The sequence below is a fragment of the Manis pentadactyla genome, chromosome 11, assembly GCF_030020395.1.
Source record: "Manis pentadactyla isolate mManPen7 chromosome 11, mManPen7.hap1, whole genome shotgun sequence".
Taxonomy (NCBI): Eukaryota; Metazoa; Chordata; class Mammalia; order Pholidota; family Manidae; genus Manis; species Manis pentadactyla.
The window spans coordinates 2205863-2225795 of NC_080029.1; the positions used below are offsets into that span (position 1 = coordinate 2205863).

General features: G+C 43.8%; 1 protein-coding gene across 26 annotated transcripts in view; it reads right to left on the reverse strand.

The window, feature by feature from the left end:
• KLC1 (kinesin light chain 1) overlaps positions 1–18913 on the reverse strand; it is a 67624-nt gene extending 48711 nt beyond the window's left edge. For 25 of the 26 annotated variants that reach the window (XR_005024249.2, XM_036882570.2, XM_036882562.2 and 22 more), the window contains exon 1: positions 18766–18913. The gene's annotated coding sequence lies outside the window, so the exon portion shown is untranslated. The remainder of the gene's footprint in view (positions 1–18765) is intronic. The other variant, XM_057488094.1, reaches the window with a different exon arrangement.
• Positions 18914–19933: the final 1020 nt, after the last annotated feature.

The window sequence follows — 19933 nt, forward strand, 5'->3', positions numbered from 1 at the left end:
GCTGGCTCTCTGGAGTGTGGGAAGACAGGTGCTCTGGGTGGAGGGCCACTGAGTGCAGCTCGCTTGGGTGATGCCATGCACTTCACGACTTCTGAACAGTTAACTTGACAGAGGAAGAAGCATGATTTATGCTAGTGGCTTCTGTAATTAAAGCTTTATTAATCTCTTCTGTGAAACTTTCAAGAAGCTAAAGACTTATACTGGAGAAATCATCCTAAAGGGATGATTAAAAATAATTAATTAACAACAGGAATACCCTAAGTAACTATACTGTAACTGCAGGTGAACTCTGGTAGCTTGGGCACTCAACACACCCCCTCAGACTCAGCAAGCATTTCTCTAGACCACACAGCCACCCAGGTAGCTCTGGGTATTTTTCAATGTTTCTAATCAAACCCAAGGTCACCCATGTAACTCCTTGGGAGTTGAAGATCATACTGTTTGTAACTAGTTTTAAGTAGCTGAGGTGGAAAATATTTTGAAGTGAATTTATCCAAATACTGGTTTTGTATTTTAAAAACCAACTTCTCTACATAAATTCCTGCTGTTTGTAAGCCCAGTTATGGTATTTTGTTATAGCAGCCCAAACAGAGTAAGACATTCAGCATCTTAGAGATTAAGACTGCAGAGTGAGTGTGAATTCAATGATACAAGGTCAAAACTTAAAAAAATTAAATGAATGTCTCATCAGTTCCACTCCTGGGTATATACCCAAGAAAACTGAAAACATGTCTGCATAAACACTTGCACACAAATAGCCCAAAAAATAACATGCTGGACAAATTTAAAACCTGTACACCAAGAGTTTGGCATTGATCATCAACAGCCAAATGTGGAAACCACCCAAATGGCCATCAGCTGATTAACATATAAACAAAATGTAGTACATCCATACAATGGATTTGGCTATAAAAAGGAACAAGATATTGATACATGCTACAACACAGATAGTCCTGTTCTAACTGAACAAAGCCAGACACACTAAGGCCACATATTGCATAATTTTGGTTATATGAAATGTGTCCACAGATACAGAAAGTGGATTACTGGTTGCCAAGGGCCAGGGAGAGAAGGTGGGGAGTGACTGCTCATGGATAGGTTTTCTTTTTGGGGTGATCAAAATGTCCTGGAATCAGACGACTACACAATTCTACGAAATTTTTCATATGTGAATATTTCAGCAAGATACATCCAGAATTTTGTAAAAATTAAATGATACAGATAAAAGAAAAAAAAACAAAAAGCCCCACTTTGGGACCTAATGTACTTTTGCTTTGTCAAGGAGTCACAGAAAGCTTCATTTCTCAATTTTTTTATCCTATACTCCCCTTTGATAAAATAAAAAATCTCAGGCCCTCTTCAATTGATTTACAAATTTCCAAATACAACTTTCCTGTTGTGACTAAAAAGTAACCAATGGTAATATAAAAAATAAAAGTGTACTTTTTTTTGGCTCTGAATTTTCACAACAAAAATTAAGTAGTGCAGAGTTAAAGCGGGAATACAACTTATTTGAAAAGAGGTAAAACAAAACACTAATTTTTGAATTTTCAGGGGATGTTCGGTCTTTGTTTCGGTAAGGGTAGGAGACAGGTAAGCAGCAGGGAGGGGGGTGTCACTCTCCCAGCTTACATAACAAAGTTAAGGCTCATATTTGAACGAAATCCAAAAAAGGTCTCCTGGAGGATCACAATCTTTTTCAAACCATGACATTTTGGATAAAAACACAAAGGTAACTTTTCCTTTGTAGTTTGTATTTTAACAGTGAGCTACTTTATTTTTCCAAAATATCACCATATAAGAATAATAAATATATTTTATCCTGCTATACATTGCCTACCTTCTCCCAATCAAAAGTCACTATATGCTACTCAGGGAAGGATGTGTTCCTTCAGGCACCTCCTCATCAGAAACTTCATCTCTGGGTGGTGCACTGACAGAAGCAGCTGAAAGATACAATTCCAGAGCTTACCAGAAAAAGCCATTAAAAATGAAAAATTTTCAACTCATTTTCTACTTGAACCATTGTACCTCCTGATCTGATCTTCCTATAATCTAATCCTTTATTTTTTTATTAAGCTATTATTGATATACACTTATGAAGGTTTTACATGAAAAACAATGTGGTTACTACATTCACCCATATTATCGAGTCTCCCCCATACCCCAATGCAGTCACTGTCCATCAGTGCAGCAAGATGCCAGAGTCACTACTTGTCCTCTCTGTGCTACACTGTCCTCCCCATGATCCCCCCCTACACCATGTGTGCCAACCATACCTCTCAACCCCCTTCTTCCTCCCTCCCCACCCATCCTCCCCCTCCCCTCCCCTTTGGTAACCGCTAGTCCCTTCTTGGAGTCTGTGAGTCTGTTGTTACTTTGTTCCTTCAGTTTTGCTTCGTTGTTATACTCCATAAATGAGGAAAATCATTTGGTACTTGCCTTTCTCCACCTGGCTTATTTCACTGAGCATAATACCCTCCAGCTCCATCCATGTTGTTGCAACTGGTAGGTCTAATCCTTTTATCTTGTCTTCTGAACTTGAGTCACAAGAATGAACTATGCTGAATTGTGCTGGCCTAAAAATCACAAAATCTATAAAGTGAAATATTTTAAATTAAAGACCCCTAATTACACCACCCTGTCTTAAACTGCTTCCATCTTAAAACTATAAAACACTGGATAAAACAAAAGCATGTGTTTGTCTCTCGTGCGATTCTACTGCAGATGCCCTTGCAGAAATAGAGAAATGAAGGCAGACTCTTTGGGTTTTGTTCCTTACAGCCCTGCTCAGAATCCTTCAACTCTACAATGACCTAACCAGCCCATCCTTGAGGTGTGCACATACCCTAGGAAGAGTTTACTAGGTCGGTCCGTGACTGAGGCTGCACCTGAGGAGAGTTTACAAGAATGCTACTGTCCCGGGGAGGGGCGGAAGATGGCGGCGTGAGTAGAGCAGCGCAAATCTCCTCCCAAAACCACATATATCTATGAAAATATAACAAAGACAACCCTTCCTAGAATAAAGACCAGAGGACACAGGACAATATCCAGACCACATCCGCACCTGAGAGAACCCAGCGCCTCGCGAAGGGGGTGAGATACAAGCCCCGGCCCCGCGGGAGCCGAGCGCCCCTCCCCCCAGCTCCCGGCGGGAGAAGAGCAGGCAGAGCGGGAGGGAGACGGAGCCCAGGGCTGCCGAACACCCAGCCCCCGCCATCCGGGCCAGAGTGCAGACACAGTGCGTGCCCAGGGGGCCCTGGATGCTAGGGAAACGGGGCAACAAGAACAGTGAGCGGGTACTGGAGGCCTGGCGCCGGAGGACATAAGAAAAGCGAGCGGCCATTTTTTTTTTTTTTTTTTTTTGCTGTTTTGTTCTGGCGAGCGCTTTTTGGAAGTCTTAAAGGGATAGGGACCCCAATACTAGGGAAACAGGGCAGCAAGAACAGTGAGCGGGCACCGGAGGCCGGGCGACGGAGGACATAAGAAAAGCGCGTGACCAATTTTTTTTTTTCCTTTTCTTTATTTTATTTTATTTATTTTTTTTTTTGCTGTTTTGTTTTGGCAAGCGCTTTTTGGAAGTCTTAAAGGGATAGGGACCCCAATACTAGGGAAACAGGGCAGCAAGAACAGTGAGCAGGCACTGGAGGCTGGGCGACAGAGGACATAAGAAAAGCGCGCGACCATTTTTTTTTTGCTTTTTTGCTGTTTTGTTTTGGCGAGCGCTTTTTGGAAGTCTTAAAGGGATAGGGACCCCAATACTAGGGAAACAGGGCAGCAAGAACAGTGAGCGGGCACCGGAGGCCTGGTGCCGGCGGACACCAGAAAAGCGAGTGACCACTTTTTTTTTTTGCTGTTTTGTTCTGGCAAGCGCTTTTTGGAAGTCTTAAAGGGATAGGGACCCCAATACTAGGGAAACAGGGCAGCAAGACCGGTGAGCAGATGCCTGAGGCTGGCACCGGAGAATAAAGAAAAACGAGCAGCCTTTTTTTTTTTTTTTTTAATTAAAAAAATTTTTTTTTTGGTGGTTGTTGTTTTGTTTTGGCAGGTGCTTTTTGGAAGTCTTAAAGGGGCAGGGCGGGACACTTAATCCAGAGGTAGGGAATCCGGGGATCTCTGGGCACCCTAACCCCTGGGCTGCAGGGAGCAGGGAGGCCCCTTACGGAGATAAATAGCCTCCCAGCAGCTCCTGCTCCAACGCGACTCCACCATTTTGGAGTAGCTGCCCGAGCCAGGCCACGCCCACAGCAACAGCGGAGATTAACTCCATAGCAGCCGGGCAGGAAGCAGAAGCCCTGTCTGCGCGCAGCTGCGCAGCACAAGCCACTAGAGGCCGCTGTTCTCCCAGGAGAGGAGGGCCACAAACCAACAAGAAGGGAAGTCCTTCCAGCCGTCACTCGTCCCAGCTCTGCAGACTATTCCTATCACCATGAAAAGGCAAAGCTACAGGCAGACAAAGATCACAGAGACAACACCAGAGAAGGAGACAGACCTAACCAGTCTCCCTGAAAAAGAATTCAAAATAAGAATCATAAACATGCTGACAGAGATGCAGAGAAATACGCAAGAGAAATGGGATGAAGTCCGGAGGGAGATCACAGATGCCAGAAAGGAGATTGCAGAAATGAAACAAACTCTGGAAGGGATTATAAGCAGAATGGATAGGATGCAAGAGGCCATTGATGGAATTGAAACCAGACAACAGGAACGCATAGAAGCTGACATAGAGAGAGACAAAGGATCTCCAGGAATGAAACAATATTAAGAGAACTGTGTGACCAATCCAAAAGGAACAATATCCGTATTATAGGGGTTCCAGAAGAAGAAGAGAGAGGAAAAGAGATGGAAAGTATCTTAGAAGAAATAATTGCTGAAAACTTCCCCAAACTGGGGGAGGAAATAATCGAACAGACCACGGAAATACACAGAACCCCCAACAGAAAGGATCCGAGGAGGACAACACCAAGACACATAATAATTAAAATGGCAAAGATCAAGGACAAGGACAGAGTTTTAAAGGCACCTAGAGAGAAAAAGGTCACCTATAAAGGAAAACCCATCAGGTTAACATCAGATTTCTCGACAGAAACCCTACAGGCCAGAAGAGAATAGCATGATATACTAAATGCAATGAAACAGAAGGGCCTTGAACCAAGGATACTGTATCCAGCAGGACTACCATTCAAATATGACGGTGGGATTAAACAATTCCCAGACAAACAAAAGCTGAGGGAATTTGCTTTCCACAAACCACCTCTACAGAACATCTTACAGGGAATGCTCTAGATGGGAGCACTCCTAGAAAGAGCACAGCACAAAACACCCAACATATGAAGAATCGAGGAGGAGGAATAAGAAGGGAGAGAAGAAAAGAATCTCCAGACAGTGTATGTAACAGCTCAATAAGTGAGCTAAGTTAGGCAATAGGATACTAAAGAGGCTAACCTTGAACCTTTGGTAACCACGAATTTAAAGCCTGCAATGGCAATAAGTACATATCTTTCAATAGTCACCCTAAATGTTAATGGGTTGAATGCACCAATCAAAAGACACAGAGTAATAGAATGGATAAAAAAGCAAGACCCATCTATATGCTGCTTACAAGAAACTCACCTCAAACCCAAAGACATGTACAGACTAAAAGTCAAGGAATAGAAAAACATATTTCAAGCAAACAACAGCGAGAAGAAAGCAGAGGTTGCAGTACTAATATCAGACAAAATAGACTTCAAAACAAAGAAAGTAACAAGAGATAAAGAAGGACACTACATAATGATAAAGGGCTCAGTCCAACAAGAGGATATAACCATTCTAAATATATATGCACCCAACACAGGAGCACCAGCATATGTGAAACAAATACTAACAGAACTAAAGGGGGAAATAGACTGCAATGCATTCATTCTAGGAGACTTCAACACACCACTCACCCCAAAGGATAGATCCACTGGGCAGAAAATAAGTAAGGACACGGAAGCACTGAACAACACAGTAGAGCAGATGGACCTAATAGACATCTATAGAACTCTACATCCAAAAGCAAAAGGATATACATTCTTCTCAAGTGCACATGGAACATTCTCCAGAATAGACCACATACTAGGCCACAAAAAGAGCCTCAGAAAATTCCAAAAGATTGAAATCCTACCAACCAACTTCTCAGACCACAAAGGCATAAAACTAGAAATAAACTGTACAAAGAAAGCAAAGAGGCTCACAAACACATGGAGGCTTAACAACACGCTCCTAAATAATCAATGGATCAATGTCCAAATCAAAATGGAGATCCAGCAATATATGGAAACAAATGACAACAACAACACTAAGCCCCAACTTCTGTGGGACGCAGCAAAAGCAGTCTTAAGAGGAAAGTATATAGCAATCCAAGCACATTTAAAAAAGGAAGAGCAATCCCAAATGAATGGTCTAATGTCACAATTATCGAAATCGGAAAAAGAAGAACAGATGAGGCCTAAGGTCAGCAGAAGGAGGGACATAATAAAGATCAGAGAAGAAATAAAATAAAATTGAGAAGACTAAAACAATAGCAAAAATCAATGAAACCAAGAGCTGGTTCTTCGAGAAAATAAACAAAATAGATAAGCCTCTAGCCAGACTTATTAAGAAGAAAAGAGAGTCAACACACATCAACAGTATCAGAAACGAGAAAGGAAAAATCACGACAGACCCCACAGAAATACAAAGAATTATTAGAGAATACTATAAAAACCTATATGCTAACAAGCTGGGAAACCTAGGAGAAATGGACAACTTCCTAGAAAAATACAACCTTCCAAGACTGACCCAGAAAGAAACAGAAAATCTAAACAGACCAATTACCAGCAACGAAATTGAAGCGGTAATCAAAAAACTACCAAAGAACAAAACCCCCGGGCCAGATGGATTTACCTTAGAATTTTATCAGACATACAGGGAAGACATAATACCCATTCTCCTTAAAGTTTTCCAAAAAATAGAGGAGGAGGGGATACTCCCAAACTCATTCTAGGAAGCTAACATCACCCTAATACCAAAACCAGGCAAAGACCCCACCAAAAAACAAAACTACAGACCAATATCCCTGATGAACGTAGATGCAAAAATACTCAACAAAATATTCGCAAACCGAATTCAAAACTACATCAAAAGGATCATACACCATGACCAAGTGGGATTCATCTCAGGGATGCAAGGATGGTACAACATTCGAAAGTCCATCAACATCATCCACCACATCAACAAAAAGAAAGACAAAAACCACATGATCATCTCCATAGATGCTGAAAAAGCATTTGACAAAGTTCAACATCCATTCATGATAAAAACTCTCAGCAAAATGGGAATAGAGGGCAAGTACCTCAACATAATAAAGGCCATCTATGATAAACCCACAGCCAACATTATATTGAACAGCGAGAAGCTGAAAGCATTTCCTCTGAGATCGGGAACTAGACAGGGATGCCCACTCTCTCCACTGTTATTTAACATAGTACTGGAGGTCCTAGCCTTGGCAATCAGACAAAACAAAGAAATGCAAGGAATCCAGATTGGTAAAGAAGAAGTTAAACTGTCACTATTTGCAGATGACATGATACTGTACATAAAAAACCCTAAAGACTCCACCCCAAAACTACTAGAACTGATATCGGAATACAGCAAAGTTGCAGGATACAAAATCAACACACAGAAATCTGTGGCTTTCCTATACACTAACAATGAACCAACAGAAAGAGAAATCAGGAAAACAACTCCATTCACAATTGCATCAAAAAAAATAAAATACCTAGGAATAAACCTAACCAAAGAAGTGAAAGACTTATACTCTGAAAACTACAAGTCACTCTTAAGAGAAATTAAAGGGGACAGTAACAGATGGAAACTCATCCCATGCTCGTGGCTAGGAAGAATTAATATCGTTAAAATGGCCATCCTGCCCAAAGCAATATACAGATTTGATGCAATCCCTATGAAACTACCAGCAACATTCTTCAATGAACTGGAACAAATAATTCAAAAATTCATATGGAAACACCAAAGACCCCGAATAGCCAAAGCAATCCTGAGAAAGAAGAATAAAGTAGGGGGGATCTCACTCCCCAACTTCAAGCTCTACTATAAAGCCATAGTAATCAAGACAATTTGGTACTGGCACAAGAACAGAGCCATAGACCAATGGAACAGACTAGAGAATCCAGACATTAACCCAGACATATATGGTCAATTAATATTTGACAAAGGAGCCATGGACATAAAATGGCGAATGACAGTCTCTTCAACAAATGGTGCTGGCAAAACTGGACAGCTACATGTAGGAGAATGAAACTGGACCATTGTCTAACCCCATATACAAAAGTAAACTCAAAATGGATCAAAGACCTGAATGTAAGTCATGAAACCATTAAACTCTTGGAAGAAAACATAGGCAAAAACCTCTTAGACATAAACATGAGTGACCTCTTCTTGAACATATCTCCCCGGGCAAGGAAAACAACAACAAAAATGAACAAGTGGGACTATATTAAGCTGAAAAGCTTCTGTACAGCAAAAGACACCATCAATAGAACAAAAAGGAACCCTACAGTATGGGAGAATATATTTGAAAATGACACATCCGATAAAGGCTTGACGTCCAGAATATATAAAGAGCTCACACGCCTCAACAAACAAAAAACAAATAACCCAATTAAAAAATGGGCAGAGGAACTGAACAGACAGTTCTCCAAAAAAGAAATACAGATGGCCAACAGACACAAGAAAAGATGCTCCACATTGCTAATTATCAGAGAAATGCAAATTAAAACTACAATGAGGTATCACCTCACACCAGTAAGGATGGCTGCCATCCAAAAGACAAACAACAACAAATGTTGGCGAGGCTGTGGAGAAAGGGGAACCCTCCTACACTGCTGGTGGGAGTGTAAGTTAGTTCAACCATTGTGGAAAGCAGTATGAAGGTACATCAAAATGCTCAAAACAGACTTAACATTTGACCCAGGAATTGCACTCCTAGGAATTTACCCTAAGAATGCAGCAATCAAGTATGAGAAAGATCAGTGCACCCCTATGTTTATCGCAGCACTATTTACAATAGCCAAGAATTGGAAGCAACCTAAATGTCCATCGATAGATGAATGGATAAAGAAGAGGTGGTACATATACACAATGGAATACTACTCAGCCATATGAAAAGGGCAAATCCAAACATTTGCAGCAACATGGATGGAGCTGGAGGGTATTATGCTCAGTGAAACAAGCCAAGCAGAGAAAGAGAAATACCAAACGATTTCACTTATCTGTGGAATATAAGAACAAAGGAAAAACTGAAGGAACAAAACAGCAGCAGAATCACAGAACTCAAGAATGGACTAACAGGTACCAAAGGGAAAGGGACTGGGGAGGTGGGTGGGTAGGAAGGGATAAGTGGGGGGAGAAGTAGGGGGGTATTAAGATTAGCATGCATGGGAGGGTAGGAGAAAAGGGAGGGCTGTACAACACAGAGAAGGCAAGTAGTGATTCTACAACATTTTGCTATGCTGATGGACAGTGACTGTAAAGGGGTTTATAGGGGAGACCTGGTATAGGGGAGAGCCTAGTAAACAATATTCATCATGTAAGTGTAGATTAGTGATACCAAAAAAAAAAAAAAAAAAAAAAAAGGGCAGTTCCTGTGTGGTGACCTCCAATGAGTTCTACACAAGGGTATAAAGGGCATATAAAAGTGTAGGCAAAGGGTCTGTTTGTGTTTATACAGAGGATCAAAGCCTAACTGGGCTACCCCGAAAATGAACTAAGATACGATATGAAAAAGAACTTCCAACATCAGCACTCTCTGGAAGACTCATGCCAGAAGATGATCATCAAAAAACTCCAACAAAGATCCACGCACTGCTACAGGTATAGATGCACTCATCCCACCAGCTCCTGGACTTGCCATGGGAATAAAGAAGATATCTAAGCTGGCCTGTGCATACAGTAAAACAACAAATTTGACTGGATCTATACTGTTGGAACTCAACCAAGAATTAGGAGAAGTGCAAATTGTAGTGCTCCAAAATCTTACAACTACAGACTATTTACTGTTAAAAGAACATAAGGGATGTGAACATTCCCCAGGAATGGGTTGTTTTAATTTGTCTGATTTCTCTCAGACTGTTCAAGTTCAGTTGGACAATATCCACCATATCATAGGTAAGTTTTCACAAATGCCTAAGGTGCCTAACTGGTTTTCTTGGTTTCACTGGAGATGGCTGGTAATTACAGATATGCTTTGGTTATGTAACTATACTCCTATTATGTTAATGTGTGTGCGCAATTTAAGTAGTAGCTTAAAATCTATACATGCTGAAGTTACTCTACAAGAAGATATGTCAAAGAAATAATCAATCTTCCCATGTTTTCTTCTGCCTGCTACTTCTATAGCTTTTCTTCTTCCTTCCTAATTACAACCCTTAAATAGAATTCGTGCCTCATATCAAATTTACCGAGTATCATAATTCTTCCAAGTGGTAAAGATACCTCAAGACAAATGCTGGGCATAGAAGCTACAGGGCATAAATATGCAAAGAAATAAAAAGCTAACCAATTCAAACAATAAGGCTTCTCTCTCACTTACCAACTTTACATTTCCCTGTATGGCCCCGGAAGATGACTGGTTAGCCAGAGACGGGTAATATTCCTCAAGGGAGGAACAACCTAAGACAGGCACAGTTGCAGGGTGGTCATCAGGTGAGAAATTGGGGATCAACAGAAGTGAGGCTTAGAACCACACCCCCCTGTTCTGAGAGAAATCTTCTGCATACGTGGATGTTTTATTGCCCTTGTCTAGCTTGGATTAACACATAGTCTACAGGCACACACTTGATCATCTACATTTGCTCTCTTACAACACTAAACTATGTTTTCTACCTTTATCTTGTATCTATCTACCACTTCAGCATTTTATTAAAAATAATAATAATAAAGAGAGAAATGTGGTATCCACATATAAATCAAGTATAAAAATCAAATGAGTATTCATATTTGAACTGTTTATAGTTCATAATGCATGAGCAAAACCGAAAGTTTCTGTGATGACTGCCCTTGTACTGTTCACTATGTAACTTATTCACTATGTAAGAATTTGTTCTCCATGTAAGAACTTGTTTGTTATGCCTCAGAAGATTGGAGAGTGACGAAAATTAGGCTTGGGGTGGATTAATGATTGTGCATTGAGCCTTGACTCCCCTATACAGAATTTTATTGTTGTTAACAACCATTTGATCAATAAATATGAGAGATGCCCTCACAAAAAAAAAAAAAAAAAAGTACACACTTCCAATGGTAAAATAAATAAGTAACCGGGGTGTAATGTATGGCATAAGAAATATAGTCAAGATATTGTAATAGCTTGATATGGTGATAGCTGGTACCTAGAATTGTCATGTATATAAATGTTGAATCACTATGTTGTACACCTGAAACTAATGTAATGTAATACTGTGTGTCAACTACCCTTCAATAAAAAAATAATTATCTACAAAAAAAAAAAAGAATGCTACTGTCCCCTATCCAGCTGGTCAGGTGCCTACCCCAGCGCTGCCAGGCAGGGCTCCTGGCCAGGGCCAGACAGTGCACTGAGGTCATTTAATTTGCCATGGGACAACAGGCTGCCTCTTCAGATGCAAATTTTAAGCATGAGAAACTAGAGGGAAGGGGACTACGTGAAAACATAGGACACGCTTTCTCTTACAAGGATGAGCAGACCCAGTGATGCAGTCTCTCTAATACAAGGCCTCGGCTGAGCAAGCAGAAAAGAAAAACAGCCTCACTGGACAGTGTGGCCATGAGAATACAACACAGGGTGCTACGAGAGTTCTGGGGCAAAAGATATAAATACAGAGAATATTCATTCTGTGATAAAAAAAGCATTTTCATTTCAGAATGAAAAATGTCAGCAAAGTAATATAATATCCTGAGTTTCTGTACTTAAATGTGTATCAATAACACATGTAAGGAATTTTATAGTAACACATGTAATTTTCTTTCCTACCTAAAGAAAGGCAATTAAAATACCTTTAAAAAATCAGTTACCTTGGGAGATGGGAAATGGGACGAGACAACTCACACCTTTACATCTTTCTTTATCATGAGTTTCCCCAAAAGAGCATACATTTTTTTTTAATGATTTAAAAACAGAAGACAACAGAAAACAGGACTGTAAAAAAAGAAAAAATTGAGAGTTTGTCAAAATGTAAAACTACTGATTATTAAAGACAGCCAAAAAAACAATTAAGCCCCAGATTGGGAAAAAATACTCACAACACATATACCTGGCAAAAGACTTGTGCCCAAATATGTAAAGAACTCCTACACTCAATTAAAAAACATGTTTTAAATGGGCTAAAGACTTGAACAGATACTTCACAAAAGCAGGTAGACAAAAGGCCAATAAGCACATTAAGAAATGTTCATCATTAGTCATCAAGGAAATGCTCGGTAAACCCACATGATGCCACACATCCACCAAACAGCGGAGATGAAGCTGACAAGATGCCGAATGCCAAAGGGGTTACGAAGCAAGTGGAACACTCTTACATTGCTGGTGGGAGTGCAAAATGTGCAACCACTTTGGAAAACTGGCAGTTTCCTTAAAGTTAATCATACATCTGTCCCATGAGCAATTCCACTCCTGGGCATTCATCCAAAAGAAATGGTAACATATGCCCACAGAGTCTTGTACAAGAATGAGTGGCACCCCCGGATGTGCATCCAAAGGATAAGGGCTAATCTGTGATAGATCCACACAACAGACCACTACTCAGAACAGAAAGGAACTATCACTGACACATGCAACAGGGATGAATTTCAAAAATGGCATGCTGCACGAAAGAAACTGGGTGCAAAAACATATATACTGCACATTCACATATATATGAAATTCTAGAACAGAACTATACAGAACTAACCTACAGTTACAGAAATCACATCAGTGTTGGTGAGGAAAATCTAGATTGGCAGGGAACTAGAGGGAACTTTATAGATTCATTAAAACAAAATAAACAGTACATTTAAAATCTTAGCACTTCACTGCATGTAAATCATATCTTAGTTTTTCTAAGGAAGCAGAATTTCCTAACATTTAATGGTATACGTATTCAGAGACTGTCACCATATGTCAACTGAAAGACGATTAGGAATGGTTTTGTTTTGAGAACACAATATAACTGAGATCAGGTAGGCAGATTAAGATGCCCCTTCTCTGCCAAGATTCCAGGCTTCTGGTGTACACACACCTTGTCCCACTTACTCAATCAAGTACTAATCCAAGTCCTACTGTAAAGGGATTTTGCAAATGTAGTTAATGTCCCAAATCAGTTGACCTTAAAATAGGGAGATTATACCCATGGGCCTGACCTGATCATATGAGACCTTTAAGCCTGGATCTAGAGGTCAGAGGGAACGGAAGTCACAGACTTCAAGTGTGAGGGGAATTAAGGGTTTGTAAGGTTCTCCAAGCCTAGCTTTAAAGATGGAGGAGGACAGGAGGAAAGGAATGCAGGCCACCTCCAGGAGTTAAGAAATCCCCCAGCTGACAAGGACACCGAGACTTCAGTCCTACAACCAAAAGAACTGAATTCTACAACCACAAGAGCTTGCAAGAGAGCCCTGAGCTCTGAAAGAGAACTACAGCTCAACACGATTGCAGCCACATGAGCCAGAGCAGAGGATCCAGCCAACCCACACTGGAGCCCTCACCCACAGACACTGAGATATTTTTTTAAGCCACTACATTGGTAGTAAAATTTGTTACACAGTAAAGAGAAAACTAATAAATGTCATACTGTCTCACCTGAGGGTTTCTGGCCCAGGCAAGTTCACTCTGGATTCGATGAGACCAAACAACAAAACGACAACAGAATGTTCTTGGGGTAAAAGGGTTTATACCCAGCTTTATTCTCCCGGAGGCAGCTCAAGCGCTAGCTTCCCACCCACCTCCGGGGCAGTCGGCCAGCAGCGAGCCGAGCTCTGCTGCCTCGCAGCCCCACAGCACCGGGCGGAGACCTTTATACAGAGAGTGAGTAACAACTCACTGCCCACACGTGTGCAAGCCGGCGCCTGCGAGCACTACACGCTCGCAGTGGGCAAGAAGATCAAGGTCAGGTAAGAATCCTGGCCAAGGAGTTTCCATTTATTTTCCCTACACATAGTAAGAAAACTTTAGAACTTAATGATATTTTAAGTTAAAAAGAATAGAAATTACGGATGAACCTGGAGGACATTAGGCCAAGTGAAATTAAGCCAATCACAGAAAGACAAATAGTATATGATTCCACTTACATGAGGTATATCTAAAGTAGTCAAATTCATAGGAACAAAGACGAATGGTGGTTGCCAGCGCTTGGGGGAGAGGGGCCATAGGAAGTTGTTATTTAAGGATATGGAGTTTTAGTTTTCCAAGATAAAAAGTTCTATAGAGATCTGCTACACAATAATGTGAATGTATTAAGACTACTAAACTTTGTTTAAAAATGGTAAAGATGGTAAATTTTGTGTTTTTTTACCACAATTTAAAAAGAATATAAAGATTTCCCCCATTTGGTCAATAATACAAACCTATTTTAAACAGGCAGGATAAGTAAATGTAAGAGATTACACACTACCTATATTCACCGTAAAAATGAAAACTCAAGTCAACTTTTATCGACCAGATACTCTATGCCCAGGCTCTGTGAAGAACACAAATACCACAATGCCAATACGGTGACCAAATCACACACATTTGACAGCAACTGCAAAGAAACATCACAACCACAATGCATTGCCTAGGCTTTTGAAATGGAAGAACTGGGGGCAAGGACTTCCCAAGTGAAGGCAACTGGAGGGCTGAGCTTAGCATTATCATGATTCACGACAGCAAGGTGGTTCAGAGGTTGAAAGGTGCAAAAAGACTTGAGTTAGAAGCCTGACTTCACAGCTATGTATCTCCAGTCTTTGTAACTTGCCCTCTCTAACCCTATCCTAGATCTCCTACACAGTGGAATGGAGGTGATTACAGCACCAATTTTATTTGGTTATGGGGCTAACTTTACTTTTATCAGTTTTAGTAGTAGTATAGTGAACTTCAGAAAGGCTGGGACATAAACTACCATGTAACACAATCGAAGAGAACAATCCAAGGTTTAACTTGAGGTAACTAGGATATTTTAGAGCCAAGGGAAAAACTTCTATTTTACACACACACTTAGCTTAAAATGCTTGTTCTATTGATAGTCACTTATCTGCTTTATGTTTCAGATATGGACAACATACCAAGCATATTTAAAAGCCAAACCTGCTTTCACCTTCCTCCAAAAATTAGTCAAGACAAAAATAAAATTATTTATTTGTGTTAAGTCTATAAACCAGAAGACTACAGGGCAGAATGACACAAGGATGCCTTAGGAGGAAGAATGCAGGTCGTCTCTGAATTAGCCCTCTTACTTTAGGAGGTAATATTCTCAGGAAAAATTTAAAAGATCACTAACAATCTTGCAGAAGTCAAACCTAATAGATTTTTCTGCCCAAACCTTTCTTGAGCTCTCAGCCAATTCAGTACCGACCTCTTCCTCTTCCACTTCCCAGGGCTCCTCCTCCTACATTTAGGGCCCCTCCACAGTCCCTACCAAGTGTCAGAAGCCCTGAAAAGTTAACTATGGATGCCGCCACCGGCTTTCCACAATATGACAAGGTCTCTCAAATCTTTATTTCCAGCCTAAATGTTTATCCTGAGCTCCACATCTGACTCTCCAACTGCCCACTGGTCCACTTGGCCACCCCACAAGCACTTCGGGTTCGCCCTCTCCAAAACAAAACCTACCGTCTCCTCCTCCTCCCATTTTCCCCATCGCGGGGGCGGTGGGGGGTGTCATCGGCAAGTGGGTGACCCAAGTGAGAGACAAGCAAGTAATTCTAGATGCATTCCTTCAATAAACAAACACAAGGGCTTATAAAATTGCCCTCCTGAGGATTACAGACTTAAGTGGACGAGACAGACAATAAACTTAATAAGAAATAATTAAGTAAAATCATACAGGATAGTAGATAGTGAGAAGTGATAAGGGGCAAATGGGAAGTGAGGACGCGCTGATTTGCAGACAAGCAGGCTCAGGATGGGCCTGGGTGTGCTGAGTCAGGGCCAAAGTAGGAAGAGGAGGAAGAGATGGAGGGGAGGGGGTGCTGCCTTAGGACTCTGGCAAATCCCCTAACATGAGTGACCTGGTCCGGCTTTCATGTGCCCAGCCTGAAACTCCACCCTTACCTATTTAGTCTATTCCCAAATCAAGGCCGCTCTAACCCAGCTCTTACAGGAATCCATTCTTACTCTCACTGCCCTAGCACAGAAGGTCTCAGTCCTCACTTGGGGGTTAGTGACTCCCTAAATGGTCTCATCTTGGTTCAAAGCACCTGCCACACTATCTCTGCTCTAAGTCACCTCATTCCTGGGAATCCTCCAATCCTTCCTGCCCTCAGGATGAAAGCAGCCCCCTAAGACACACCCTTCCTGATCTCATCTCTCTCTCAGCCTCCCCTCCCCAACATGCCCCTTTACTGCAGCACCATCTCAGGGCCTCCGTCCTCCAGGGGGCCTCCACCCGCATGTCACCCACCATCCTCTTGACATCTCCTATCTGGCATCGCCGCTCAGGGCACTCAGTGCAGCAGTATTTAACCTTATCTGTGGTACAGGTCACTTTCCCAGGTCTCCCCCAGCAGGCTATGAGCTCCCAGGACAGCAACTGTCTATTATCTCTGCATCCCCAACTACTTAGCACAGCACCCACCATTCAGTTGGTTCTCAAGACATTTAAAACCATGCTTTCTTCATCTTAATATGCTAATCATTTTTATTCTCTGTCCAGAAATTTGACACTTAAACCTTTCTTGTGCTTTTGTTTAGGATACTACTGATCACTTCTTTGTTACATGAAGTTCTGGTTTCTCATATTTCATTTATGTTTCCAGACTATACGAATCCTACATTTTATTTAATTTTGGCTTTTCTGATTTTCTTTTTATATAACTGTTTTAAAAGTTTACAGCCCCATACGGAAAGCTATGCTACTTTTCAACATTATGAAACATACTTAAGAATGTATTAATCTTCTAAAAAAGTCAATGTATAATTTTAAATAACTGCAGTTTTTTTATTTATTATGAAATATTTACAATACTATGTGTCCCTCCCCAGTGGCATTTCCTCCCTCCTCCTTGTTGGAGATAAATCACAGTCCTGCTTCCCATGCATGTTTTTCTACCTTTACTATGTATTGCTACAGTACTTTTAGAAGCCAAGGAAGGTGAGAGCCAGGTGGCAGTGAGGTTCCCACCTTGGGCCCCCCACACCCCCTCAGTAACACCACAGGGCTGCCTGGCTGCACTGCAATGTGATGTTGCATTCTCTGATGACTTGGAGAAACTGGACTCTTAGGAGTGCCTGCCTCCCACAAAAAATTTCAGACAATCTGAAATTGTTAATATTTAGTATCATTCTATTGTTACAGATACTTAGGAAACAGAACAATAAATCAAATTCCCCACCCTTAAGGCATGTTACCAGTCCCAGAGAGAGGTAAATTCAGAGCTGTAATAAGATCATGAGACTTAAGGAATTCGCTGGGATTTTAAAGCTTTCTTCACAAATCTATTACAATGTATTCAAAGCTAACGATTCTTCCTGATCAATGGCTTAGTCACCCTATTTTAAAAAAGCCATAATTTAACGCAAAGAATGAAAGAACCAACTGTCCTTTTACATAGCAGTTTAATGATGCATCTCAAATTTTCTATTGTCCTCAGACTTTTTACAAACAGTATTACACGAACTAAATATGTAAATTATTGAAGAGCTGTTTAAGTAAGAAAACAGTAATAAGCAATAATTCTAACACAAAATCACCTGAACCTACAACCCTAAATTATAAAACTATTCAATCCAGGCATTAATTATACCTTTTGAATGCTTTGTTTTCATTTTTTTAAGAGGTGTACCAAATTTGACGACCCGGACCCGGGGCCGTTGCAAGTCTAGGAGGGGCACCGCCAGCCTAGGTGGAACTGTCGCTGAAACGTGTCGCGTCTACCCATTAAAAGAAAAGTATCGCCGAGTAGGCGAGTACAGCCGCCTTCCGGGAGGGACCGTGCAGGCTTCCGACCCGCCCGCCGCCCGCCGCCCGCCGCCCGCCGCCCGCCGCCCGCCGCCCGCCGCCCGCGAGCAGGACAGGAGCGCCCGCCCAGGGCGGTGCCGCGGGAGAGGGCGGGGGCCGGAAGGAGGCGGGAGGATGCGGACAAAGCAAACCCGGCCGGCCGCCGCCACCCCGACCGCCGCGCCCGGGGGCGGCCACATCCCCGCCGCGCGCCTCCCGGGGTCCGCAGCTGCTCCCGGGAAAGGCCGCCCCCGCCCGCGGCAGGGCCGCACCGGGATGCCGGGGCGGGGCCGGGCCCAAGCAAGATGGGAACACAAAGGGGCCCGGGCCTGGGAGGGACGAAGATGGGGGCCGTGACCCGGCGGAGCGGCCGGGGATGCGATCCCGGCGGAGAAGGGAAGCGGACGTGAATGAGGACGGAGGTCCGGGCAGGGGCGGGAACGGGGAGGAGAGCCGGAGATCCGGGCGCGGAGGGGCTGTGCGTGAGGGGAGTGGGCCTGAGGGCCGGGCGGGGCTGGGGACGGAAGGGGCCGCGGGTACGGACGGGGGCCCGGGAAGGGGCGCCGCGGGTGCGGACGGGGCCCCGGCGGCCGCGGGCACTCACCGTGCTGCTCCGCCGGGCCGCGCGCTCGCGCTGTCAGCGCCGGGAGGTCTCGGGGCGCGTGCGCGGAGAAGACCGCGCGGAGCCGGCCGCCTCGGCCGCGGTCACGACAGAGGGACGCTGGCGCGGCCGTCCCGAAGCATCCTCGGCCGCCCGCGCGCGCTGTCTGTCCTCCGCGGCGCCTCCTCGCAGCCGCCACCCCACGCCCCGCCGGCTCCGCAGCTCCCACCGCCGAAAATGGCGCCCCGGCGTCCCTCCCCCGGCTCGGCACTCCCGCCCCACAATGCCGCGCGCCGCTCGTGACGTCACCGGCGGGCCGCCCGGGGGCGGAGCGCTGAGGGACGTCCCGGCCGGGGCCCGGGCCCTGCCGCGGGCTGGGGCGGCGTGTCCCGAGGACGGCGCCGGCTCAGCGCTGGCGCGAGCACCGCACCACAAGTCACCCGACTCCCGCAGCCGCGTATCAGGAACCACGTTGACTGTGTGGCCGGCCCCTTCTCCGTATGTTTTGTGAGCTCCTTTAACTCCTTCCTGAACCCGCGAGAGGGCTTTGAGCAGCCCCTCCAAGGGAGAGAGGATCCAGAGGCCTCCCTCCCTTGTCCAGGAAAGCCTCCAGTCTTTGATCAAGACCCTGTCCCCCAAGCCCTCCCCATCTCATTCCCTCGCCCCACCGCATCTCAGGCTGGTAGGAGGGACCAGGGCGCTTAACCGCTAGCGCCTGGCAAGCGCAGCGCGGCTATCCCTGCTGTCGCTCCCACCCCGGGCAGCCATCACCGGTGCACACCCCTACTGCAGTACCACGACCTCCAGCCCCTGCCTGAAGGGCAGTACTTCCAGGTCAGGGAGCGTCCCTGGGCCTCATCCTGCTGCATCGACAGCTCTGCAAGCCTGACTCAGCAGCCAGCCGGGAGGATGCATGCTGATTCAGTGAGCAAGGCTCAGCTTTCTTCGCCTGCCACCGGCTTGGGAGAGCCTCCGGACAGACCCCCACTCCCCAGGTGCCTGCAGCTGTCCCAAATGCAGCTGTTGGCATTATTAACAAGGAGGGATTCCTGTGCCACTCCTCACCCTGCAATTGTTTTTGACCTGCTGTGCTCTTCAGATGTTATAACCCAGCACCAGCGCTGTTTTAACCCTGCAGTTACACAGTCACTGGGAAGTGAGTGCTCCTAGA